Genomic DNA, 26812 nt, shown 5'->3' on the forward strand with positions numbered 1-26812 from the left:
ACCCTGGGATGTTAAACCCAGGGCAGGCTGCTCTCTGGCATCCCTCATCTGTGGTGAAAGTGGGGCTTGCCCAGTTGAGACTCCATTTGCCCTGAGCAGATTTCCTGAGCCTTGGACGACTAGCTTGCAATGAATGCTCCTCTTGTCCCTTGCTGCCTGTCTGTAAGTAATACATTTGCTTCATATAACTTACTGAGTATGAATGCATTCTCTCTCACTGGACACAGACATGTTGGTAACCAGTGCACAGTGAACCTGCTTCACAGCAACCCTTAACTAACTTGGGGATGTATGCCTCAGCCTTCTGTCCCCAGAGGACCAATTCTGAGCCCTCAGTAGAAGTGAGCCTCAGTGACCCTCAGTGGTGATCAGCTCAATAATGCCCCCTTGGGTGGTCCTCTGATCTTCCTCGGTGTGCTCTCGCTCTCTCTCGCGCTGTCTCTCTCTCTCTCTCTCACACACACACACACACTCTCTCTCTCTCCTGCTTCTGGGAATCACCTCCCAGGTCAACTACCTGCATCTAAGCTCTTGACTCAAATTGCCTTTAGGTAAACTCAAATTAAGTCAGTATTCAAAATATTTGTTGAAGAAATGGATCGATTGATGAGGGTGCTTCTGATGTTTTCACTTGTCAGCCAGAAGCAGCTCAGCCCTGCAGGCAGAAAGTGAAGGAAGCCAATGGGCACCCACCCTAAGAATGCAGGAGCAGATAACTGAGACATGGGCTTCAGCAGAAAATGTATGCAAGTATTCTGACAGCAGGGAGGAGTGCCTGGCCCTGCTTTTTGGGGGTGAGAATGTTTTAGAAGAGGTTGATGAGTTATCAAGCTGCCTCAATTTACCTAACTTGAGTAGTAGTGGAGGAAGCCCACTATTGTGTATGACTTGCTCACATGTGCCCACCTACTCACAAAAGTCCAGGAGGACAGCTGCAAAGCTGTCTGCTCAGTGAAGGAACAGAACGTGGACTGCGCAGTGTCTGTAGCAGAGGCTGCCAGGCCTCCTGCCCATGTCTATCCCACTGTGTGCTCCCATGACTCTCCACAGCAGGGCCTTCTTTTGGCAGAAGAAGTGCCAGGAGGTAATGCTTCTGAGAGCAGCCCTCAGCCCATGTCAGGTGCAAAGACCCTGGCTCCCTTTCTGCTCAGGACAACTCTCTGGCGTGTCTACGTGGAATTGAGCACAGTGGTCCCACGTGGTAACCCATACTGGCTTTCCTCCTTTCCCTGTCTCACTGCCCCACTCCTCTACTGATTTTTCCTGGTGTCACCTCCTAAATAGACTACTTGCACTCAAATTGTTCTTTAGAATTTGTTTTAGAAGAATTCAACCTAACATACCATCACTCATAGGTCATTATTTAATAATATCAAACAAAACATCTTAGCCACTGCTCTGATTTCTTCCTCTGAAATCTATAACCACAAATCACTGCTTTCTCTACCAAATATTTTTCCTATAACTCAACAAAAAAGTAAGATCTTCCCTGCTCATGGCTAGCCTTCCATTTTCCAAAATCTACTACAAACAGGAAAAAATGTGAGGGAAACCCTACTCTTCCCCAAGAGAACTTGGCATTTATGATTCCTGCCTGCCACATGGGCCATTGTGTGGTCTCTTTTAGCTTCCCAATGGATAATCCAACAGACGTCACCTTGCACTGTAGTGACAGTCTTGTTGGGACCACATGAAGTGCAGCTGCAACACAGGTAATAATGTTCTGGGCAATTGGTCGACTGTCCTGGTAGGGGGAGACTGGTGTGAACAGATTGTCCCATTTAGAGTAGCTGTTAATGGACTGTCTTCTCTCCACGAGGGCCTTTAGCATTTTACATTGTATAGGTTGTCGTCTACCAGATTAAGAAAATTTCCTTCTATTTCTAGTTTAAGAGTTTTGAAAAATCATTAATGAATATTCAATTTTATTTTGTGCATTTCCTTCATCTATACATGATATTATTTTTTTCCACTAATTTTCCTTTTTGTATGAGACAGAGTTTTGCTCTGTCACCCAGGCTGGAGTGCAGTGGCATGATCTCGACTCACTGCAACCTCCACCTTCCTGGTTCAAGCAATTCCCCTGTCTCAGCCTCCCAATTAGCTGGGATTACAGGCACACACCAGCACGCCCAGCTAATTCTTTTGTATTTTTAGTAGAGACAGAGTTTCACCATGTTGGCCAGACTGGTCTCAAACTCCTGACCTCAGGCAATCCACCTGCCTCAGCCTTCCAAAGTGCTGGGATTACAGGTGTGAGCCACCACACCCAGCCCACTAATTTGTTAATATGATAAATTCTAACATTGAATCATTCCTGCATTCCCATTATAAAGCATACTTTTAAAATACATTGCTGGATTTGACTTGCTAACATTGTGTTTAGGTTCTTTGCTCCTACATTCACAAAAAGATTGGCTTCTAATGTTCTTTCTAATATAGTATTTGTTTAGAAACTATCAAGATTAAATTAGCCTTACAGAATGAGTTGGAGATTTTCTGCTTTTAAATCTTCTGAATGTGTTTAAGTTTTGAAGTTTCTATTTCTTGGATATTTGATGGAATATTTCTGTTTTCTGTGTGGAATATTTCTGTTTTCTGTGTGAAATATTTTAAACCACTGATTCCATTTCTAATCAAGCTTTCTCCTTTCCAGGCAGTTTTGGCATTTTTCTAAAGGAATCATCCCATTTCACGTAAGTTTTCAGTGTTATTGGTATAACATTATTCACGTCTTCTTAGTATTTGCAGCGATAGCCTCCATTTCACTCATAACAATTAATTTGTAAATTTTCCTTTTTTCCTTGGTCAGCATCTCCAGAAATGCCTAAGTTTTATTACTTCTCTTCCCCAAGAGCTAACTTTTGGCTTTGTGGAACTCCTCTGTATCTTTGTTTAATATTTTTAAATTTATTTCATCTTTAGTATTTCTTTCTTTGTACTTAGAGTGTATTGTTTTTTAAAATTTTCTAGTTTAAGCTAAACACTTATTAATTTTTAGCCTATCTTCTTTTTTTAAATTAAAGACTAAAACTTTATTATTCTTACTTAAAAGAAATGAAGCCAAAGAAGTTACAAGAGAACTTATGTCTAACCAAGAGGCAGGTGGGTGAGTGGGGAGGGAGAGCTCTTCTGCTCTGCTCACTGCAGTGCTGCACATCACTGGTGGAGAGTAGGTCATGCTGTGAGAAAAAAACTCACCCATCCAAACCCAAAGTTTGGGCTTAGAGACCCGGAGAACAGTCGAAGTGAGACTTTAATGACAGTCTTGCAAGATCGGGTGTCTAATGGGCAGACACACCTAGCAGTTTCAAAAGCAATTTATCCCCTAGTGCGCAGGTCCCTCCCTTAGTTCCTCATAGGCCGAGTATTATGGGGTCACAGTCTTCCTGGTCATTGCCTGTTGGTTGTTGGGTAGGGGTTTTAGGCATTTTCTTTAGGATTGTTCTGCTGCATTTTGTTGTAGCCACAATACATTGCAATCCTAGTTAGCTCAGGGCCTCTTCAAGTACTTGACTTATGACCTAAGTATCTGGGCAGGCTGTTAAGAACAGACAAAGTAAGCTATTTTGCAAGCTAGTAAACTTTCGTCTTAGACTAACTTCTTTGGTTTGGTTGAGGGCAACTAAGACAATGGGGTAGGGGGAGGGTGGGGAGATGGCAAGCAGACATCGGCTCTCCAAGCAGGGGCCTAGTGTATCCTGTTTCTTCTGTAGTTTGCTGACCTAAACCAATTCAAGGCACCCTGTCTTGGAAATGGACCACTGTATGTGTTATTTCCTTCATGCTCAGTACAGATAGCTCTCTCCAGGTTATTTTTAACGTTCGAGGGGTGAAAAAACAAACCCTGCCTGCAGCCAATTCCATTATCTAAGGAATTCAAGTAAAATGGTGTTTTGTTTTGTTGAGAAAGGGCATTGCTAAGCATTCAAAAAAATAAAATCCAAATAGCACTGTGTCATCAAGCATTTGCCTTTTTAAAAAATGTGTATATATTTTACAGCCCAGCGCCTCGCCATCAGGAAGGGTGTTTCTGACGCCTGATAAAGCCCCTTTGGTGAAGGGCACCAAGGCACAGCTGTCCACGACAAAGTGAGGGTTAGTAACTGCGGCGAGGAAGCCAGATCAGAGGCCTCCTGTCTTCAGCATGGGATAGACAGGATTGCGGAGAAGGGAGGAGTTCAGGTGAAGTTTAAAATGAAGCCTTTTTTGACAGGCTGAAAGCAGGGCTGTGGGTCACATGGCAACACATCACACTGGGCTGAAAGGCTGACTTGGGGGCACAAGCTCAAGATGAACGTGCCATGTTATATCCGGAAGCCTCTCATCTGAGGCTGTGAGCCAAGGTGAGAGCTCCAGGCTGCTTCTCTCTGTGGAGTGACCTGCATGGCTGAGCATCTGCAGGCGACAGGATTCCAGACAGCAAGGTTTCTCAGGGCAGAGAAGTGGAGAACGAGATTTCTCAGCACAGAGGCTGAGGGAGCTGACTCAGGCTGGCTACCTGTGTTCCTTAGCCCTACTCCCCTATTACCTGGGGCCTGCCTCTCCTCCCACCCATCTCCTGCCTCCCAGTCTCCCAGGCCCCAGAATGCTTGGGCCAAGGTAGCTAGGTCACCAGAAGACAGTCACCCTTGGTGCATTGGAAACAGTAACACCAGAGTGTCCTCTACATGACCCCAGAACTATGATGAGGTCACCCTCAAAAACCATCCCTACTAGGGAGCCCCAAGCCAGGCTGCCCAGTGGGAGCGATGTGCTGCTGTCTTACTTGAAGTCAACTTTCAGCCTATCTTATAAGAAATGCAGTTAGAGCTTTGCATTTCCTGTAAGCACCCTTGTAGCTCTGTCCCACACATTTGGCTATGTTGTATTTTTGTAATTGTCAGTTTGGAACATTTTCTAAAGTCTACTACTACAATGTTTCTCTGTCCATGTGTTATTTGGAAATATTTTTGCTCTCTCCGTTCCAAGATGGCCAGATAGGAACAGCTCCAGTCTGCAGCTCCCAGCATGATCGATGCAGAAGATGGGTGATTTTTGCATTTCCAACTGAGGTACCTGGTTCATCTCATTGGGACTGGTTGGACAGTGGATGCAGCCCACAGAGGGCAAGCCGAAGCAGGGTGGCACATTGCCTCACTCGGGAAAAGCAAGGGGTCGGAGGATTTCCCTTTCCTAGCCAAGGGAAGCCATGACAGACTGTACCTGGAAAAATGGGACACTCTTGCCCAAATACTGTGCTTTTCCAATGGTCTTAGCAAACGGCACACCAGGAGATTATATCCCGCACCTGGCTTGGTGGATCCCACATCTATGGAGCCTTGCTCACTTCTAGTGCAGCAGTCTGAGATCGACCTGTGAGGCAGTAGCCTGGCAGGCAGGGGTTGTCTGCCATTGCTGATGCTTGAGTAGGTAAACAAAAGTGGCTGGGGAAGCTTGAACATGGTGGAGCCCACCTCAGCTTAACAAGGCCTACTGCCTCTGTAGTCTCCACTACTGGGGGCAGGGCATAGCTGAACAAAAGGCAGCAGAAACTTCTGCAGACTTAAACATCCCTGTCTGACAGCTCTGAAGAGAGCAGTGGTTCTCCCAGCATTAAGCGCCAAGAATGGACAGACTGCCTCCTCATATGGGTCCCTGACCCCCATGTAGCCTGACTGGGAGACATCTCCTAGTAGGGGCCAACTGACATCTCATACAGGCAGATGCCCCTCTGGGATGAAGCTTCCAGAGGAAGGATCAGGCAGCAATATTTTCTGTTCTGCAATATTTGCTGTTCTACAGCCTCTGCTGGTGATACCCAGGCAAACAGGATCTGAAGTGGACCTCCAGCAAACTCCAATAGACCTGCAGCTGAGGGACCTGACTAGTAGAAGGAAAACTAACAAACAGAAAGGAATAGCATCAACATCAACAAAAAGGACATCTACCCCAAAACCCCATCTGTAGGTCACCAGCATCAAAGACCAAAGGTAGATAAAGCCACAAAGATGGGGAGAAACCAGAGCGGAAAAGCTGAAAATTCTAAAAATCAGAGTGCCTCTTCTGCTGCTCCAAAGGATTGCAGCTCCTTGCCAGCAATGGAATAAAGCTGGACAGAGAATGATTTTGATGAGCTGAAGGCTTCAGAAGGTTTGTAACAACAAACTTCTCTGAACTAAAGGAGGATGTTGGAACCCATCTCAAGGAAGCCAAAAACCTTGAAAAAAGATTAGACAAGTGGCTAACTAGAATAAACAGGTAGAGAAGTCCTTAAATGACCTCATGGAGCTGAAAACCATGGCATGAGAACTATGTGACAGATGTACAAGCTGCAATAGCTGATTCAATCAAGTGGAAGAAAGGGTATCCGTGATTGAAGATCAAATTAATGAAATAAAGCATGAAGAGAAGTTTAGAGATAAAAGAGTAAAAAGAAGTGAACAAAGCCTCCAATAAATGTGGGACTATGTGAAAAGACCAAATCTACGTTTGACTAGTGAACCTGAAAGTGACGGGGAGAAAGGAACTTAGTTGGAAAACACCCTTCAGGATACTATCCAGGAGAACTTCCCCAACCTAGCAAGGCAGGTCAACATTCAAATTCAGGAAATACAGAGAACACCCCAAAAGAGCAACCTCAAGACACATAATCATCAGATTCACAAAAGTTGAAATGAAGGAAAAAATGATAAGGCCAGCCAGAGAGAAAGGTCAGGTTACCCACAAAGGGAAGCCCATCAGACTAACAGCAGATCTCTCAGCAGAAACTCTACAAGCCAGAAGAGAGTGGGGGCAAATATTCAACATTCTTAAAAGAATTTTCAACCCAGAATTTCATATCCAGCCAAACTAAGCTTCCTAAGTGAAGGAGAAATAAAATCCTTTACAGACAAGCAAATGCTGAGAGATTTTGTCACCACCAGGCCTGCCCTACAAGAGCTCCTGAAGGAAGCACTAAACATGGAAAGGAACAACCGGTATCAGCCACTGCAAAATCATGCCAAATTGTAAAGACCATTGATACTAGGAAGAAACTGTATCAAATAACAGGCAAAATAACCAGCTAACATCATAATGACAGGATCAAATTCACACATAACAATATTAACCTTAAATGTAAATAGGGGAAAATGCCCCAATTAAAAGACACAGACTGGTGAGAGGTGACAGTGTGCTAGCAGCCCTCACTCTCAGTGCCTCCTCGACCTCGGCACCCACTCTGGCAGCGCTTGAGGAGTCCTTCAGCCCACCATGGCACCATGGGAGTCCCTCTCTGGGCTGGCTGAGGCTGCAGCCACCTCCCTCTGCTTGCAGGGAGGTGTGGAGGGAGAGGCGCGGGCAGGAACCGGGCTGTGCTCCCCAGCCAATGTGAGTTCCAACGGCGTGGGTGTGGGCTCAGCGGGCCCTGCACACGGAGCTGCTGGCCGGCACCTCCACCCAGGGCAGTGAGGGGCTTAGCACCTGGGCCAGCAGCTGCGGAGGTTGCGCCAGGTCCCCCAGCAGTGCTGGCCCTCTGGCACCACACTCAAATCTCAAATTTTCGCCAGGCCTTAGCTGCCTCCCTGACGGGCACCGCCCCCTGCTCCATGGCCCCGGTCCCTTCCACAGCCCAAGGGCTGAGGAGTGCAGGTGTGGCTGGGGACTGGTGGGCAGCTCCGCCTGCAACCCTAGTGCAGGATCCACTGAGTGAAGCCGGCTGGGCTCCTGAACTGGATGAAGACTTGGATTTTTATATCTAGCCAGAGGATCTTATGTGCACCAGTCAGCACTCTGTATCTAGCTAACCTAGTGGGGACTTGGAGAACTTTTACATCTAGCACTCTATGTCTAGCTCAAGGATTGTAAATGCACCAATCAGCACTCTGTGTCTAGCTCAGGGTTTGTAAGTACGTCAATCAGTACTCTGTGTCTAGCTCAAGGTTTGTAAATACACAAATTGGTACTCTATATCTAGCTAACCTAGTGGAGACTTGGAGGACTAGCACTCTGTGACTCTGTATCTAGCTCAAGGATTGTAAACGCACCAATCAGCACTCTGTGTCTAGCTCAGGGTTTGTAAATACACCAATCAGTACTCTATGTCTAGCTCAAGGTTTGTAAATACACCAGTTGGTACTCTGTATCCAGCTAACTCTCTATCTAGCTAACTAGCACTCTGTGACTCTGTGTCTAGCTCAAGGATTGTAAACGGACCAATCCGCTCTCTGTTAAGTGGACCAATCAGCTCTCCGTAAAATGGACCAATCAGCAGGATGTGGGTGGGGCCAGATAAGGGAATAAAAGCAGACTGCCTGAGCCAGCAGTGGCAACTTGCTCGGGTCCTCTTCCACACTGTGGAAGCTTTGTTCTGTAGCTCTTTGCAATAAATCTTGCTGCTGCTCACTCTTTGGGTCCATGCTGCCTTTATGAGCTGTAACACTCACTGCGAAGGTCTGCAGCTTCACTCCTGAAGCCAATGAGACCACGAACCCACCAGGAAGAACGAACAACTCCAGATGCGCTGCCTTTAAGAGCTGTAACACTCACCACGAAGATCTGCAGCTTCACTCCTGACAGTGAGACCACGAACCCACCAGAAGGAAGAAGCTCCAGACACATCTGAAAATCTGAAGGAACAAACTTTGGACACACCATCTTTAAGAACTATAACACCACGAGGGTCCGAGGCTTCATTCTTGAAGTCAGTGAGACCAAGAACCCACCAATTCTGGACACACTGGCACATTGGATAAAGAGTCAAGAGCTATTAGTGTGCTGTATTCAGGAGACCTATCTCATGTGCAGAGATACACATAGGCTCAAAATAAAGGGATGGAGGAAGATCCACCAAGCAAATGGAAAGCAAAAAAAAAAAAAAAAAAAAAAAGAAAAGTAGGGGTTGCAATCCTAGTCTCTGATAAAAAAGACTTTAAACCAACAAAGATCAAAAGAGACAAAGAAGGCCATTACATAGTGGTAAAGGAATCAATTCAACAAGAAGAGCTAACTATCCTAAATATATATGAACCCAATACAGGAGCACCCAGATTCATAAAGCAAGTCCTTAGAGACCTACAAAGAGGCTTAGACTCCCACACAATAATACTGGGAGACTTTAACACCCCACTGTCAATATTAGATCAATGAGACAGAATGTTAACAAGGATATCCAGGACTTGAACTCACCTCTGCACCAAGCAGACTTAAGAGACATCTACAGAACTCTCCACCCCAAATCAACAAAATGTACATTCTTCTCAACACCACATAGCACTTATTCCAAAATTGACCACATAGTTGGAAATAAAGCACTCCTCAGCAAATGTAAAAGAACAGAAGCCACAATAAACTGTCTATCAGATCACAGTGCAATCACATTCGAACTCAGGATTAAGAAACTCACTCAAACCTGCACAACTACATGGAAACTGAACAACCTGCTCCTGAATGACTACTGGGTACATAACGAAATGAAGGCAGAAATAAAGATGTTCTTTGAAACCAATGAGAACAGAGACACAATAGTACCAGAATCTCTGGGACACATTTAAAGCAGTGTGTAGAGGAAAATTTATAGCACTAAATGCCCACAAGAGAAAGCAGGAAAGAACTAAAATTGACACCCTAACATCACAATTAAAAGAACTAGAGAGGCAAGAGCAAACACATTCAAAAGCTAGCAGAAGGTAAGAAATAACTAAGATCAGAGCAGAACTGAAGGAGATAGAGACACAAAAACCCTTCAAAAAATCAATGAATCCAGGAGCTGGTTTTTTGAAAAGATCAACAAAATTGATAGACCACTAGCAAGACTAATAAAGAAGAAAAGAGAGAAGAATCAAATAGACACAATAAAAAATGATAAAGGGGGTATCACCACCGACCCCACAGAAATACAAACTACCATCAGAGAATACTGTAAACACCTCTATACAAATAAACTAGAAAATCTACAAGAAATGGATAAATTCCTGGATACATACACCCTCCCAAGACTAAACCAGGAAGAAGTTGAATCTCTGAGTAGACCAATAACAGGCTCTGAAATTGAGGCAATAATTAATAGCCTACCAGCCAAAAAAGTCCAGGACCAGATGGATTCGCAGCTGAATTCTACCAGAGGTACAAAGAGGAGCTGGTACCATTCCTTCTGAAACTTTTCCAATCAATAGAAAAAGAGGGAATCCTCCCTAACTCATTTTACGAGTCCAGCATCATCCTGATACCAAAACCTGACAGAGACACAACAAAAAAAGGGAATTTTAGACCATTATCCCTGATGAACATCGATGTGAAAATCGCCAATAAAATACTGGCAATCCAAATCCAGCAGCACATCAAAAAGCTTATCCTCCATGATCAAGTCGGCTTCATACCTGGAATGCAAGGCTGGTTCAACATATGCAAATCAATAAACTTAATCCATCACATAAACAGAATCAATGACAAAAACCACATGATTATCTCAATAGATGCAGAAAAGGCCTTCAACAAAATTCAACAGCCCTTCATGCCAAAAACTCTCAATAAATTCAGTATTGATGGAATGTATCTCAAAATAATAAGAGCTATTTATGACAAACCCACAGCCAATATCATGCTGAATGGGCAAAAACTGCAAGCATTCCCTTTGAAAACTGGCACAAGACAGGGATGCTCTCTCTCACCATTCCTGTTCAACATAGTGCTGGAATTTCCAGCCAGGGCAATCAGGCAAGAGAAAGAAATAAAGGGTATTCAATTAGGAAAAGAAGAAGTCAAATTGTCCCTGTTTGCAGATGACATGATTGTATATTTAGAAAACCCCATCATGTCAGCCCAAAATCTCCTTCAGCTAAGCAACTTCAACAAAGTCTCAGGATACAAAATCAATGTGCAAAAATCACAAGCATTCGTATACACAAATAACAGACAAACAGAGAGCCAAATCATGAGTGAACTCCCATTCACAATTGCTACAAAGAGAATAAAACATCTAGGAATCCAACTTTCAAGGGATGTGAAAGGCCTCTTCAAGGAGAACTACAAACCACTGCTCAAGGAAATAAAAGAGGACCCAAACAAATAGAAAAACATTCCATGCTCAAGGATAGGAAGAATCAATACCATGAAAATGGCCATACTGCCCAAGATAATTTATAGATTCAATGCCATCCCCATCAAGCTACCAATGACTTTCTTCACATAATTGGAAAAAAACTGCTTTAAAGTTCATATGGAACCAAAAAAGAGCCTGCATAGCCAAGACTATCCTAAGCAAAAAGAATGAAGCTGGAGACATCACGCTACGTGACTTCAAACTATACTACAGGGCTACAGTAACCAAAACAGCACAGAACTTGTACCAAAACAGAGATATAGACCAATGGAACAGAACAGAGCCCTCAGAAATAACACCACACGTCTACAGCCATCTGATCTTTGACAAACCTGACAAAAACAAGAAATGGGGATAGGAGTCCCTATTTAATAAATGATGCTGGGTAAACTGGCTAGCCATATGTAGAAAGCTGAAACTGTGTCCCTTCCTTAGACCTGATACAAAAAATTAATTCAAGATGGATTAAAGACTTAAATGTTAGATCTAAAACCATAAAAATCCTGGAAGAAAATCTGGGAAATACCACTCAGGACATAGGCATGGGCAAGTACTTCATGACTAAAACATCAAAAGCAATGCAACAAAAGCCAAAATAGACAAATGGGATCTAATTAAACTAAAGATTTTCTGCACAGCAAAAGAAACTACCATCAGAGTGAACAGGCAACCTACAGAATGGGAGAAAATTTTTGCAATCTACCCTTCTGACAAAGGGCTAATATCCAGAATCTACAAATAACTTCAACAAATTTACAAGAAAAAAATAACAACAACAACCTCATCGAAAAGTGGGCAAAGGATATGAACAGACGCTTCTCAAAAGAAGACATTTATGCATCCAATAGACGGAAGAAAAAATGCTCTTCATCACTGGCCATCAGAGAAATGCAAATCAAAACCACAATGAGATACCATCTCACACCAGTTAGAGTGGTGATCATTAAAAAGTCAGGAAACAATAGATGCTGGAGAGGATGTGAAGAAATAGGAACGCTTTTACACTGTTGGTGGGACTGTAAGTTCATCCATTGTGGAAGACAGTGTGGCAATTTCTCAAGGATCTAGAACTAGAAATACCATTTGACTCAGCAATCCCATTACTGGGTGTATACCCAAAGGATTATAAATCATGCTACTATAAAGACACATGCACATTTATGTTTATTCCAGCACTATTCACAATGGCAAAGACTTGGATCCAATCCAAATGTCCATCAATGATAGACTGGATTATATACACCATGGAATACTATGCAACCATAAAAAAGGATGAGTTCATGTCCTTTGCAGGGACATTGATGAAGCTGGAAACCATCATTCTGAGCAAACTATTGCAAGGACAGAAAACCAAACATCACGTGTTCTAACTTATAGGTGGGGAGTGAACAATGAGAACATTTGGACACAGGGCAGGCAACATCACACACTGGGGCCTGTCGTGGGGGGGTGGGGGGTAGGGAGAGGGATAGCATTAGGAGAAATACCTAATGTAAATGGTGAGTTAATGGGTGCAGCAAACCAACATGGCACGTGTATACCTATGTAACAAAACTGCAGGTTGTGCACATGTACCCTATAACTTAAAGAATTAAAAAAAACGATTTGCTATATCATAGTTGTATGTATTTTTGAGGTACATGTGACATTTTTATACATATGTATAACTGGGATATGCATCACCTCAAACATTTAAGGACAGTTTTTGAAGAGAGAGAATTTCACAGTACGAGTTAGGAAGCACCTCTGCCTGTGGTCATGTCCCCTCTCTCATAAGTAATTTTTCACAGCTTCTTTCATTTTATTCTGTTTACTCTAGTAACTGGGGTGCTTCTTAGTGTGAGTACAAAGGAAGGTGGGGGTCAGGACCAACATGCACATACAGATATGTCCTCAGTGTCTGCGTCTCAAGTAGCACTTTTCCAAAATGACATTCAAATAATTATGAGGTTAAAATTCTATATATATTTTTTTGTTTCTTGGATTTTAAACCCTAAATTTGGCCTACTGTCAAGTTCATAACTATAAATAGAACTTGTATGTCGTAGAGATTAGCAAGTTAGTGGTTTCTTTGATTTATGTCCTATGAACCAGTATTTTTTTTAGATTGCTAATAAACTTTAAAAAAAGATAAAAAAAGAAACATTTTTAAATTTTTGAATTAATTTCTAAATTTACCTTTTAATCAGTGAATTGTCCCTTGATTGAGCTGTGGCCAGGGAGTGTCATCTCTGATATCCACTCTGTGGAGGTTGTCGACATGAGCTTTGTATCCCTCTTTGTGACTTTTTGTAAGTTTTCCATGGCACTGGAGAAGAATGTGTGTGCTTCTGTTGCTGGGTGAATAAAATGTCCCTTATATGCTGCTTGTGAAGTGCATATTAATTAGGATAAGGCTGAAGTGCCCAAACAGAGACCCAATGCAGGGCTGAAGCCCATTGCATGTGATTGCTCCCCACGGCACTGACCCACGGCCGCAGGGCTGGGTGGGTGCCGCTCCACATGGCCAGCCAGCCTAGGACCCAGGCTGTGGGTTCGGCCGCCTTCACTATGTGGTGTCCCGGGCTGTCCTCTGAGCATCTCTGCTCCAGGAGAGTGGGAGCGTGTCTTCCTCACTGTTTTTCCTCCAGACAGTGCCCAGCACACAGGAAGCTTTCAGTAAGTATTTGTTAAGAACACGAATCAATGAATGAAGAAAAGATGGCCCCTTAGTCATCATAGCAGCAACATTTAATAAATGCTTTTTTTAAGTTAAACATTTTTTTTCAATTAGCAGGACATCGTATGCCTCAAAATTTAAAAGATACAAAATAACATCATCACCATCACCATCATCACTATTATTTTGGTAGATTTCTCAGCCTGCCAGTTCCCTTTCCCGGAGGCATCTGCTGTTAACAGCTTATTTGTGTTCTCCAGATGTACTTCATACATACACAAGCATACGTGCATATGTGCAGACTGGTTTCCAAAAAGTTTTTCTATCACACTAAAATGGTTCAACTTCAACCTTGTTTATTCCATTATTTCTGAATTCACGTGGAGAATGTATTTGGTGTAATTTATTAAGAGGACATTAGGCGGCAGTATAGTATCACAAGGAGGAGGCTGGGGCTGTCTACACATTTTTTTTGGCCTGGCACCATGGCTCACACCTGTAATTCCAGCACTTTGGGAGGCCGAGGAGGAGGTTCGCTTGAGCCTAGGAGTTCAAGACCAGCCTGATCAACATAGCAAGACCTCTAGCTACTGGAAAGTCTGAGGCTGGAGAAGCTGCAGTGAGCTGTGATTGCACCACTGCACTCCAAAGGAAGATAGAGGTGTTGTGTGGCTATTACATATCTTGCCATATATTTCCAAGTTTTGCTATTATAAATGATGACTCAATCCCTTGAGTCATAAGTCATAATGCCTTGAGCCTGAGTCAGGAGGGAGCTGGGTGCTTATACACTGGGTCCTGTCAGTTATTGTTGAGTGTTTTTCCCTCTGCATATCTGACCTGCTGCACACTGAAGTTCTTGAAAGAGCCTTTGGGCCCAGAGATGAGATATAGGCAGTTGGATCTTACTGGAGTTGGTGCTGGAAAGCTAGGGTCTGAGGGCCATTGGGGGAGGGTCACTGACACCCTAGCTCTTGGAATCTTAGAATTTTGGAGCAAAAAGGTAGCTCAGAGCTATTGTAGTCTACTTCCTCCCTACTCTCGTGGAGGTGGGATGTGTTTCGCTGAGTACTGCATTCCCATCGTGAAGAGGAGGCTCAGACAAGAAAACATTTTGCAGCCCCCATTTTCCTCCCAAGTTCTGTCAAGAGAGAGATTGTGGCTTGATATATGTACATTTTTAAGGTAAGTTTGGAAGCCTCTCACGAATTAAAAACAGAAAAGTCATTATTATAATACATACATATATTACATATATATGTATATATATATTTATATATGTATTTTTTTTTCCTCAGAGACCGGGTCTTGCTCTGTTGCCCAAGCTGGAGTGCAATGGTGCCATCATGGCTGAATGCCTTGAACATATCTTGTCTTCTCACCTTTTCAGGCAAGCCCACACTCATCTCAAAGAAAATACATTGAAGGTCATGTTAAACAGTCTTTCTGCTCTTACTACTTCTCCGTGTCATTTGTCTTTTTTCCACACACATTCCTTTTCCTCCTCTGCATTCCTGAGGTTGTTCTCATTTCACTAGTTGGTACAGAGCACCCCATCCTGCCCTTATCTGTGGGGAGCTCTCCAGCCACTCCTGCTGGAATGGGCACATTCTACGAAGGCCTGGGCCTGATCCTCGGGTCCCTTTGCCTCCCTGTGCTTGGCACAGTGACTGGCAAATCTAGATCCCATTCATGTTGGATAAAATAACTTGCCTGCCAATATTTTAGACCTCCTGAGTGTTACAAATATGCAACGGCCCCAGAAATCGAGCATCTGTCTGCTGAGCAGTTAAGCAACAAGACTATCTATAATCATAGACTGTGCGGGGCAGACAGCAATTGCTCCAGAGTTTAATAACTACAGCTGTTAACTGGGCCTGGCCCTCTCCCTTTGGAGAGTCAGTCTTCTTCCTAAGCTCCTACACTCTCCTACACAGCCACAGTGCCCTCATCGAAACCAGAAATTTAGCACTGACACAACACTGCCATCCAGTCCACGCATCCCAAGTTTCACCAACTGTACCAGTCTGGTCTTTCAGAGCAAAAACAAAGCAGAACGAAAAATGTCTTTCCTTTTCCCTCTTCCTTTCTGCCCCAGGACTGCCTCCTGGATCACACACTGCATTTAGTTGTCCACAATGTGGAAGAGTTCCTTGGGCTTTCTGTATATGTCACGGCCTTGCCATTTTTGAAGAGTACGAGCCAGTTACTTTGTAGAAGGCCTCTCAGTTTGAGTCTGTTTGATGTTTATTCACAACTAAGTTCAGATTATACATTTTTGGTAATAATGCCACAGAAGTAATGTATCTTGTCAGGAGGCCTGTGATGTCAATATGTCTCCTTGTTGGTGATGTTAACTTTGATCACTTATTTAAGACAGTGTCTGCCAGGTTTCTTGACTTTGGTACATGCACTATTTAAATCAGTTCCTGAGATAATTATTATTATCTTCATTTTACAGATGAGGAGACTGAGGCAAAAAGACTTGCCGTGGCTGGACACAGTGTCTCACGCCTGTAATTCCAGGGAGGCCAAGGCAGGCAGATCACCTGAGCTCAGGAGTTTGATACCAGTCTGGACAACATGGTGAAACCCTTTCTCCACCAAAAATATAAAAAATTGGCCAGGCGTGGTGGTGCTACTTGGGAGGCTGAGGTACCTGCTACTTGGGAGGCTGAGGTGGGAGGATTGCTTGAGCCTTGGAAGTCAAGGCTGCAGTGAGCCGAAATCATGCAACTGTACTTTAGCGTGGGTGACAGAGACCCTGTCTCAAAAAAAAAAAAAAAAAAAAAAAAAAAAAAAAAAAAAAAGACTTGCTGAGAGTCATGCTCACAAGCCAGGATCCTAACCCACTGGGCCTGGCTCCAGGCAAGTACTCCTCGTGACCGCATAGGAGGCAGAGTGCTGCAACTGGGCCTGGAGGAGGTTGGCCTTGAAAGAGGGGTAACATGGATAGGCAGAAAGGTCAATGCAGTGCTGCTAAGCCTGGAGTTCCTCTGTCAGTGTCTGCTTGGCCATGGTGTCCCCTGGACCCTGGCATTCCTGCAGGGGTGACTTCTGCTGAGGATGGGCATGAGATGTGGCTGGTGCCAACCCGGGCCTGGCTCTCTCCCTCTAGAGAGCCAGGGCTGGGTTGGCTTGAGGTTACTACAGCTCCGAGGCCCCATTTTATGTCAAAGTTCCTTGTAACTTTTGAGGGGTCATGATGTGCCCCCAATTTTGAGCTTTGCCACACCTTAGATCATGAACAAAAAGGGATGATCTGTATTTTGGAATGTCATGTAGCAAGAGCTGACCCTTGAGCCTCCAGTCCCCTGCTCTTCCCGCATTGCTGACCCCACAGTTTGCCCAGACTAGGGCTGCCCTTGGCTGTGCCCTCCTCTTCATGGCTTCACACAGCTCTGCTCCTGATTTCTGCTCAGTCACGTTTTCTCTGCTTCACAGAAACACTTCTGGATTCACGCTGCCTTGGTTGGGATTTCCCAGACACGGAGCCTGAGGAAGGAGGGAGCTGGGGTATTTATACACTGGGTCCTGTCGGTCATTGTTGAGTGTGAATCCCTCTGTATGTCTAACCTGCTGCATTTGCAGGTTCTGGCACAGAGATGAGATGCTGGTGGTTGGAGCTGATTGAAGTTGGTGCTGGAAAACTAGGGTCCGAAGGCCATAGTGGGGAGAGTCACTGACATCCTAGCTCATGGAATCTTAAAGTTTTGGAGCAGAAAGGGAGCTCAGAGTTATTCTAGCCTACTCCCTCCCTTCTCTCATGGGCCAGGATGTGCTTCTTGAGCACTGCGTTCCCATCATGACGAGTAGGCTCAGACAGGAGAACATCCTGCAGACCGCATTTTCTCTCCGAATCTGTCAAAAGGGAGAGACCCTGACATAATTGCATTTTATTAGGTAAGTTTGGAATCTTCTTGTTTATGAATTAAATGCAGAAAAGTTATTATTATAATTGATAGATCTTTTTATTTGTTTGTTTTGTTCGTTTTGAGATAGGATTTTGCTCTGTCACCCAGGCTGGACCACAGTGGTGGAATCACAGCTCACTACAATCTTGAACTCCTGGACTCAAGGGATCCTTCCACCTCAGCCTCCAAAGTGTTAATAGCTAGGACCACAGGCACATGCCACTACTCCTGGCTATTTTTATTCATTTTTTGTAGATAGGGTCTTGCGGTGTTGCCCAGGCTGGTCTCAAACGCCTGGACTCAAGTAATCCTCCTGCCTCAGTCTCCCAGAGTGACTATACATGTGAGCTACCATACCCGGCCAATATATCTTAACTACTTTACTCACACTCCATTATGAACCCAAATAATATGTTTTTAAAAATACTTAAAATTTAGGAAGAAGGTGACCCTCCTCATATGAAATAAATACCAGCATGCACACACACACACACACACACACACACTAACATGTGAATAACACAGCTCTTTCAGTAGGACATGTACTTAAATGTGCTCTGCTTCATGTTCTACCACTGTGCTTTAGCAGCTGTTTGATGGTGAGATGAAGCTCAGTTTCTCTGAGCTTTGCTTTTATCATGTGTAAAATGGGGATTAAAAACAATATCTACTCCATGAGTAGCGAAGAGTAAACAGTGAATGCTTGATGGTATTTTAGGAGAAAGAAGTAGGCTTGTTGTACTAGTCAGCTATTGCCAAAACAGTGCTATATATCAACCAGCCCGAACTCATTGCCCCCTGGAGGTGCACTTCTGGAATGGGGGCATCAAGGGCTCTGCAGACCCTCTCCTAAGCAAAACAACCATCATTGGTGAAAATTATTAAAAAGAAACAGCCACATAAAATCTCTGAAATTCTCCTAAAGGCATCCTGCAAATGGAAAAGCATTTATTCAAGAATAGTACTAAATGTTGGTAAGAATGGTGGGGTCTGTGGCACTGATCCATGATCTCCTTCCTCTCCCTGCTTGAAGTTTGATTCCAGGTGGATGTGGTCAAGAAGATGGACTCCCTCCCCACCTGAGCTCCTGATTTGGGGCAATGGATGCACCATAGTAGATGGCATCTCACATCTCTCTCCAGCTCGATGTTGCAGAAGCTCTATTACAGACAAGTGTGGCCAAGAGATCCATGACTCTCTTCTTACACCTATGAGCACCCACTGGAGTGCAGTGGATTAAACATGACAGGGCCCATCTGGGGGCAAGGTTGAGCCTTGCCAGTTTGATATTGGGGGCTAAGTGGAGTGGCTACTATAGAAAATCTGGTGTACGTTGTGCTATAAATTGGTCTTTCTGTATTGTTCTGTCATAAAGACGAGTACCTTAGGATAGAACACAGGCTTAGGACCCCATAAGACTGCTGTACAAGTCAACCCAGCAAACTGGTCAGTTACAAACTTTGCTGCAGGTCTCTGAAAAAAAAAAACTGGATAAAGTTTCCCTCTCATCTTGTTTCATGTCCTTGGGAGCTTGACCTTGTAACCATGTGGCAGTACTCAGTACTTTCTCTTGGTCTCCACCATCCACAGAACAGGAATTTTGGAATTCATGTCATAGTTGGCTCTAAAAATTATCTTAAGCAGTTAAAAGCCATCGAAAGCTCAAAATTGGCTACTCTAGGCCCCTTCTGGGAAGAGCAGTGGAAACTGCCCAATGCTGAAGCTTTGTGGCTAAGGCTTTGTCTGTTTCCAATGGCAGCCTTGGTTCAGGGTTCAATTCCTGGCTTAGGGAATGAGTCACTCCTTGTTTGATATCTATATGACCTTTACCGTTTGTTGATTCTCCTCCCCTCCATGAACCATCTTGAATTTTCCTTTCTCTGAGCACCCAGGAGGTTATGTTTGGTAAAGTTCAAAAGTCAGAAATACTGGTGATTTGGCAAGACTAATGTTGGGTAATAAGAGATTTAAAAGGATTTTTTAAGAGAGCACTATGATTAAAAGTCAGCTTAATTAAAACCACATATTCAAGCTCTAACAGCCTGGAACTCCTTGAGAAAAATAGGAGATGCCACAGACCCTGTTTTGGGAAAATCCTCTGTTTTCCTCATAAAACCCCAGGAACTGAAAGTGGATAGATCTCTCTCAAAATCTAAGGCTCTGTTCTGTTTTGTATTGTGTTATCCAACATTTTTGACTTCTGGGGATATCAGATATTACTTCACATTGCGAGAGAGATTTGGTGTGTAATGACTAGGTAGGAAATATACTTTCAGGGGTGGCTAATGGCAGTTATGGGGAGATACTCAGCTCTTTGTATGTTTGGATCAGAGAAGCATGCTCTTGGCTACCTAGAAGGTATGAAAATGTCCCCACACCCACAGTGAGAGATAAGACTCTCAGGGGGATGGGCTAATCATATAATGTGCTGATTGTCTTTGGATTGCTTTGCAATGAAACGCATGGTAAAATAATTACACTGTTGTTCTGTAGTGTTTCTTTTTTGGGGATCTAGGATCCAATATGAAAAATGGGATCTTTAATTTTGGGGATTTTTTTTTTTTTTTTTTTTTTTTTTTTTTTGCCTTCCAGTTGTGCCCACTTATTAGGCTGCAGAAACTGCATGCTTTCCTGGCCCTGTTCCTCCAAGGGCTCCACCCTGAAACCAGTAATCTAAGTAAGAAACTGGCAAATGAAAAACCCTACAACTACTGGATCTTTTGTCTGACTGTGCATTTATATGTGCTGTGTGTGATATTTATATATGAAAGAGCTCTGATTAATTGGCTTAAAAATATTAAGTGTTTAAATCAAATATTTTGTCAGAAAAATAAAAATTGTAATGATTTTTAGTAGGTTACTGAAGAAACAGTTTTACATGCAAGGTGTGTGAGGAAAGTGAAATGTGTTTTTGGTAAGAGATTATAAGAAGGCAATCGAATATGGGTTTTCTTGGGCCTAGTTTAGAAGGCTAAAGGATTATTTTAAGTTAGGTAGGATAAAGTTGAAGGTTTGAACAAGTTGTGGAAAGTTTGTGAAAAATTAATCTTGTAAAAAATTTTCTGTATGAACATATCGGCCAAAGTAAAAGGCGTATTACTTAGTTTTTCCGTAAATTGAACACAACAGGTTTTTCTTAGAGCACTGATCTGTTCTTTCACAAAAATTTGTAAAGGTTTATAAAAGGTTTATGAGAATCTTATTTTATGGTCAAATATTAAAATTAGGTAGATTTGTCTATAAGGTTTTCTTAAGAATTGGATTTGACATAAGAGTACACTAATCTAAAGGTGAAATTTGGTTTATTTGGTATAAAAGTCATACAGAAACTATTGTCAAATATGAAGTGCTTTGGGCTATATTTGTATAAATATATTATTGGTATGTGTTCCAAAATTATGGAAAACTCCTATAATTCTGATATGACTCAGTGTATGTTATTAATAGTTATATTTGTTATGTAAAATTGTTGTATGCCATAGAAGTAACCAAATTCCTTTTTAAAAATTTTATTATACTTTAAGTTCTGGGGTACATGTGCAGAACATGCAGGTTTGTTACATAGGTATACGTGTGCCATACTGGTTTGCTGCAACCATCAACCCGTCATCTACATTGGGTATTTCTCCTAATGCTATCCCTCCTCTAGCCCTCTCACCTCCTGACAGGTCCCGTTGTGTGATGTTCCCCTCCCTGGGTCCATGTGTTCTCATTGCTCAACTCCCACTTATGAGTGAGAACATGTGGTGTTTGGATTTCTGTTCCTGTGTTAGTTTGCTGAGAATGATGATTTCCAGCTTAATCCATGTCCTTGCAAAGGACATGAACTCATCCTTTTTCATAATTGCATAGTATTACATGGTGTATATGTGCCACATTTTCTTTATCCAGTCTATCTTTGATGGGCATTTGGGTTGGTTCCAAGTCTTTGTTATAATGAATAGTGCTGCAATAAATACACATATGCACGTGTCTTTATAGTAGAATGATTTATAATTTTTAGGGTACATACCAGGTGATGGGATTGCTGGGTCAAATGATATTTCTGGTTCTAGATCCTTGAGGAAACACCACACAGTCTTCCACAATGGTTGAACTAATATACATTCCCACCAACAGTGTAAAAGCGTTCCTATTTCTCTACATCCTCTCCAGCATCTGTTGTTTCCTAATTTTTTAATGATCACCATTCTAACTAGAGTGAGATGGTATCTCATTGTGGTTTTGATTTGCATTTCTGTAATGATCAGTGATGATGAGCTTTTTTTCATGTTTGTTGGCTGCATAAATGTCTTCTTTTGAGAAGTATCTGTTCATATCCTTTTCCCACTTTTTGATGAGGTTGTTTGTTTTTTCTTGTCAATTTGTTTAAATTCCTTTAGATTCTGGATATTAGCCCTTTGCCAGATGGATAGATTGCAAAAAATTTCTCACATTCTGTAGGTTGCCTGTTCACTCTGATGATAGTTTCTTTTGCTGTGCAGAGGTTCTTTAATTTAATTAGATCCTATTTATCAATTTTGGCTTTTGTTGCTTTTGCTTTTTGTGTCATGAAGTCTTTGCCCATGCCTGGGCCCTGAATGGTATTGCCTAGGTTTTTTTTTAGGGTTTTTATGGTTTTAGGTTTTATGTTTAAGTCTTTACTCTACCTTGAGTTAATTTTTGTATACAGTGTAAGGAAGGTGTCCAGTTTCAGTTTTCTGCATATGGCTAGCCAGTTTTCCCAACACCATTTATTAAGTAGGGAATCCTTTTCCCATTGCTTGTTTTTGTCAGATTCGTCAAAGATCAGATGACTGTAGATGTGTAGCATTATTTCTGAGGCCTCTGTTCTGTTCCATTGGTTTATACATCTGTTTTGGTACCAGTACCATGCTGTTTTGGTTACTGTAACCTTATAGTATAGCTTGTAGTCAGGTAGCATGATGCCTCCAGTTTTGTTCTTTTTGCTTAGGATTATCTTGGCTATACAGGCTCTTTTATGGTTCCATATGAAATTTAAAGTAGTTTTTTTCTAATTCTGTGAAGAAAGTCTTTGGTAGCTCGATGGGGATATCATTGAGTCTATAAGTTACTTTGGACAGTATGGCCATTTTCACGATATTGATTCTTCCTATCCATGAGCATGGAATGTTTTTCCATTCGTTTGTGTCCTCTCTTATTTCCTTGAACAGGTTTGTAGTTCTCCTTGAATAGGTCCTTCACATCCCTTGTAAGTTGTATTCGTAAGTATTTTATTCTCATTGTAGCAATTATGAATGGGAGTTCACGCATGATTTGGCTCTCTGTTTGTCTGCTATTGGTGTATAGGAATGCTTGTGATTTTTGCACATTGATTTTGTATCCTAAGACTTTGGTGAAGTTGCTTATCAGCTTAAGGAGATTTTGGGCTGAGAAGATGGGGTTTTCTTTTCTTTTCTTTTTATTTTTTCTTTTCTTTTTCTTTTTCTTTTCCTTTTTTTTTTTTTTTTTTTTTGAGAAGGAGTTTCACTCTTGTTGCCCAGGCTGGAGTGCAAGGGCACGATCTTGGCTCACTGCAACCTCCGCCTCCTGGGCTCAAGCAATTCTCCTGCTTCAGCCTCCTGAGTAGCTGGGATTACAGGCATGTGCCACCACACCCGGCTAATTTTGTATTTTTAGTAGAGATGGGGTTTCTGCATTTTGGTCAGGCTGGTCTCAAACTCCCAACCTCAGGTGATCTGCCCACTTTGGCCTCTCAAACTGCTGGGATTACAGGTGTGAGCCACCGTGCCTGGTGATGATGGGGTTTTCTAAATATACAATCATGTCATCTGCAAACAGAGATAATTTGACTTCCTCTCTTCCTATTTGAATACCTTTTATTTTTTTCTCTTGCCTGATTGCCCCGGCCAGAACTTCCAATACTATGTTGAATAGGAGTGGTGAGAGAGGGCATTCTTGTCTTGTGCTAGTTTTCAAAGGGAATGCTTCCAGCTTTTGCCTATTCAGTATAATATTGGCTGTGGGTTTGTCATAAATAGCTCTTATTATTTTGAGGTATATTCCATCAATACCTAGTTCATTGAGAGTTTTTAGCATGAATGGGTGTTGAATTTGATTGAAGGCCCTTTCTGCATCTATTGAGATAATCATGTGGTTTTTGTTATTTGTTCTGTTTATGTGATGGATTACGTTTATTCATTTGCATATGTCAAACCAGCCTTGCATCCCAGGGATGAAGCCGACTTCATCATGGTGGATAAGCTTTTTGATGTGCTGCTGGATTCGGTTTGCCAGTATTTTATTGAGGATTTTTGCATCAATGTTCATCAGGAATATTGGCCTGAAATTTTCCTTTTTTGGTGTCTCTGCCAGGTTTTGGTATCAGGATGATGCTGACCTCATAAAATGAGTTAGGGAGGAGCTCCTCTTTTTCTGTTATTTGGAATAGTTTCAGGAGGAATGGTATACCAACTTCTCTTTGTACCTCTGGTAGAATTCGGCTGGAAATCCATCTGGTCCTGGGATTTTTTTGGTTGGTAGAATATTAATTACTGCCTCAATTTCAGAACTTGTTATCAGTCTATTCGAGGATTCAACTTCTTCCTGGTTTACTCTTGGAGGGTGTATGTGTCCAGGAATTTATCCATTTCTTCTAGATTTTCTAGTTTATTTGCACAGGTGTTTATAGTATTCTCTGATGGTAGTTTGTATTTCTGTGGGATCAGTGGTGATATCCCCTTTATCATTTTTTATTGAGTCTATTTGATTCTTCTCTCTTTTCTTTTTTATTAGTCTGTCTAGTGGTCTATTTTGTTAATCTTTTCAAAAAACAGCTCCTGGATTCATTGATTTTTTGGAGGGTTTTTCGTGTCTCTATCTCCTTCAGTTCTGCTCTGATCTTAGTTATTTCTTACCTTCTGCTAGCTTTTGAATTTATTTGCTCTTGCCTCTCTAGTTCTTTTAATTGTGAGGTTAGGGTGTCGATTTTAGACCTTTCCTGCTTTTTCCTGTGGGCATTTAGTCCTAAAAATTTCCCTGTAAACACTGCTTTAGCTGTGTGCCAAAGATTCTGGTATGTTGTGCCTTTGTTCTCAATGGTTTCAAATAACTTATTTATTTCTGCCTTAATTTCATTATTTACCAAGTAGTCATTCAGGAGCAGGTTATTCAGTTTCCATGTAGTTGTGCAGTTTTGAGTGAGTTTCTGAATCCTGAGTTCTAATTTGATTGCACTGTGATCTGAGAGACTGTTTGTTATGATTCCCATTCTTTTGCATTGGCTGAGGAGTGTTTTACTTCCAATTATGTGCTCGATTTTAGAATAAGTGTGATGCAGTGCTGAGAAGAATGTATATTCTGTTGATTTGGGGTGGAGAATTCTGTAGAGGTCTATTAGGTCTGCTTCATCCAGAGCTGAGTTCAAGTCCTGAATATCCTTGTTAATTTTCTGTCTTGTTGATCTGTCTAATATTGACAGTGGGGTGTTAAGGTCTCCCACTATTAATGTGTGGGAGTCTAAGTCTCTTTGTAGGTCTTTAATAACTTGCTTTATGAATCTGAGTGCTCCTGTATTGGGTGCATGTATATTTAGGATAGTTAACTCTTCTTGTTGCATTGATCCCTTTACCATCATGTAATGCCCTTTTTGTCTTTATTGATCGTTGTTGGTTTAAAGTCTGTTTAACAGAGACTAGGATTGCAACCCCTGCTTTATTATTATTATTATTATTATTATTATTTGCTTTCCACTTGTTTGGTAAATAGTCCTCCATCCCTTTATTTTGAGCCTATGTGTATCTTTGCATGTGTGATGGGTCTTCTGAACACAGCACACCAATGGGTTTTGACTATTTATCCAATTTGCCAGTCTGTGTCTTTTAATTGGAGCATTTAGCCCATTCACATTTAAAGTTAATGTTGTTATGTGTGAATTTGATCCTGTCATTATGATGCTAGCTTGTTATTTTGCCCATTAGTTGATGTAGTTTCTTCATAGTGTCAATGGTCTTTACAGTTTGATATGTTTTTGCAGTGGCAGGTACCGGTTTTTCCTTTCCATATTTAGTGCTTCCTTCAGGAGCGCTTGTAAGGCAGCCCTGGTTTTGACAATATCTTTCAGCATTTGCTTGTCTGTAAAGGATTTTATTTCTTCTTCACTTATGAAGCTTAGTTTGGCTGGATATGCAATTCTGGGTTGAAAATCCTTTTCTTTAAGAGTGTTGAACATTGGCCCCCACTTTCTTCTGGCTTGTAGAGTTTCTGCAGAGAGTTCTGTTAGTCTGATCGGCCTCCCTTTGTGGGTGACTTGATCTTTCTGACTAGCCTTAACATTTTTTTCCTTCATTTCAACCTTGGTGAATATGATTATTTGTCTTGGGGTTGCTCTTCTTGAGGAGTATCTTTGTGGTGTTCTCTGTATTTCCTGAATTTGAATGTTGGCCTGTACTGCTAGGGTGGGGAAGTTCTCCTGGAGAATGTATCCTGAAGAATGTTTTCCAACTTGGTTCCATTCTCCCTGTCACTTTCAGGTACACCAATCAAGTGTAAGTTTGGTTTTTCCACATAGTCCCATATTTCTTGGAGGCTTTGTTTGTTCCTTTTCATTCTTTTTCTCTAATCTTGTTTTCACATTTTATTTCATTAAGTTGATCTTCAATCTCTGATATCCTTTCTTCCACTTGATCAGTTTGGCTGTTGATACTTGTGTATGCTTCACGAAGTTTTTCAGCTCCATCAAGTCATTTATGTTCTTCTCCAAACTGGTAATTCTAGTTAGCAATTCCTTTAATCTTTTTTCAAGGTTCTTAGCTTCTTTGCATTGGGTTAGAACATGTTTCTTTAGCTTAGAGGAGTTTATTACCCACCTTCTGAAGCCTACTTCTGTCAAACTCATTCTCCATCCAGTTTTGTTCTCTTGCTAGTGAGGAGTTGTGATCCTCTGGAGGAGAAGAGGCATTCTGGTTTTTGGAATTTTCAGCCTTTTTGCATTGGTTTTTCCTCATCTTCATGGCACTATCTACCTTTGTTCTTTGATGTTGGTGACCTTTGGATGGGGTTTTTGGGTGGACATTCTTTTTGTTGATGTTGATGCTATTCCTTTCTGTTTGTTAGTTTTCCTTCTAACAGACCCCTCTGCTGCAGGTCTGCTGGAGTTTGCTGGAGGTCCACTCCAGATCCTGTTTGCCTGGGTATCACCAGCAGAGGCTGCAGAACAGG

At 42.1% G+C, this 26812-nt stretch overlaps 1 long non-coding RNA gene across 1 annotated transcript; it reads left to right on the forward strand.

Annotated features, from left to right (window-relative positions):
* Positions 1 to 47: 47 nt before the first annotated feature.
* On the forward strand, positions 48 to 15091 carry LOC115892776. Its single transcript, XR_004052686.1, has 3 exons — positions 48 to 162; positions 2657 to 2696; positions 15017 to 15091. It is a non-coding gene; the product is annotated as an uncharacterized LOC115892776 (long non-coding RNA).
* The last annotated feature ends 11721 nt before the right edge of the window (positions 15092 to 26812 follow it).

Source organism: Rhinopithecus roxellana, chromosome 13, assembly GCF_007565055.1.
Source record: "Rhinopithecus roxellana isolate Shanxi Qingling chromosome 13, ASM756505v1, whole genome shotgun sequence".
Classification (NCBI taxonomy): domain Eukaryota; kingdom Metazoa; phylum Chordata; class Mammalia; order Primates; family Cercopithecidae; genus Rhinopithecus; species Rhinopithecus roxellana.